Genomic DNA, 1,677 nt, shown 5'->3' on the forward strand with positions numbered 1-1,677 from the left:
ACTCTATCAATCAATCTCCTGGACTGGGTTCTCAGCCCAGTCCTAGAGGGCATGTTAGAAGAGGAAGATCCAGCCCTTGCCCCCGGAAATGTAGACGCTCACAGGACAGACCAGTCTGAGCAGCGGCACACCACGATATGAAGCCTCCCCAAGTCATGGATCCACAGCACCCGACAAGGTGTGCAGTTCCGGCTCTTTTCATGGTGACCTCTGAGCCTGGTCTGCAATGCTCCTCCTCCATGCAGGCCAAACCTCTCTCCCTGCTCTACAGGCCAGGCATTCACCTGTACTCTTCTCTCAATCTAGAAGGTCCTTTTTTCAACTCTGATGGGGAAGGTCTCCTGGGAAGCTCTCCCGCCTCTGGTCTCCCCTAGCATTTTTTCAACTCTGATGGGGAAGGTCTCCTGGGAAGCTCTCCCGCCTCTGGTCTCCCCTAGCATTTTCATTTCTTCCATTAATATTTATTGAAATCTGCTCTGTAGTAGAACATGAATAAAATACAACATGGGCCCCACCTGTATGAAGCCTTTAGTCACATGGACTCTTCAGTCCTAGTGAAAGGGCAGTTATCTCTCCATTTTGTGATTGTATATCTGTCTCCCCACTAGCCTGTAAGCTTCATGGGAGTGGAGACTGTCTGTTCTGATCACTGCTGTATGTCTGGTGCCTGCTACAGATCCTGCTGCACAGAGAGTGCTCAGTAGATTGAATGGCTCTGTGTCAATGTCAGACAATGAGTCTGACAGAACTCTGAGAACTCAGAGGAGCAGTCCTGATGCTAAAGAATAACTAAGGGAGGGTTCCTGAAGTAGGTAGAGTTTGTATAGCGGCGAAGGGGGCAGGAATAGAGCAAGAGTGTGGAAGTAGGAATGAGTCTTGGCTGTCCAGGAGACAGTGGGGAGACCTGCCTGCCTTATGAAAGGATCGGTGGTGAGGTTAGCTAGGTAGGGGCAGGAGTTCAGGTGCTGCCTCTTAGGATTTAGGGGCCTCTCCGCCTCTCTATACAACTATTGGTGTCCCCCAGCTCCTGATTCTCCCTCCCTCGTCCACCTACATCCCAACAAGGCATTGAGAGTCCACAGATAAAGAATCCAAAGAGCAGCCAGGTAGATGGCTAGAACTCTGGTCACCTGAGAGTCTAGGACCTTCCTTTGTTGAAGTCTCAGTTCCAATCACCTTCTCCACCTGGAGTTGCCAGAAAAAACACAAGATACCAGTTAAATTTAAATTTCAGATAAGTGATGAATAATTCTTTAGCATAAATAATATTTGGGACATGCTTATACTAAAAAATAATTCATTGCTTATCTCAAATTTACATTTTTATTTGCTAAATCTGACAATCCTTTTTCCATCCCACCCCGCAGTTCAGAATCTGCCACTCACCTCTGCCTTGAGCCTCTTGAGAACCATCAGAGAGGTCCTGGGCCTCCCGCAACATACTCAACAAAACAAAGATTTAGAGTTGGAAGGAACACTGAGGATTATTTGGCCCCATCACTCCCCCCATGTGTGTGCTAGGAGACTGAGGCCCAGAGGGAACAGGCACTGGCAAGCTCTTGGGCCCCTCAAAACTCATCGGCTACAATTTGGGCCTCCTGGAGAGCAGAAGGACCCTGGTAGGGGTGGGGGTGCCCAGGAAAGGTCAGGGCCCTCCAGGTGAGGCAAGGCAGTGAG

This window comes from Pteropus vampyrus, unplaced genomic scaffold, assembly GCF_000151845.1.
Source record: "Pteropus vampyrus isolate Shadow unplaced genomic scaffold, Pvam_2.0 Scaffold311, whole genome shotgun sequence".
In the NCBI taxonomy this organism is placed as follows: Eukaryota; Metazoa; Chordata; class Mammalia; order Chiroptera; family Pteropodidae; genus Pteropus; species Pteropus vampyrus.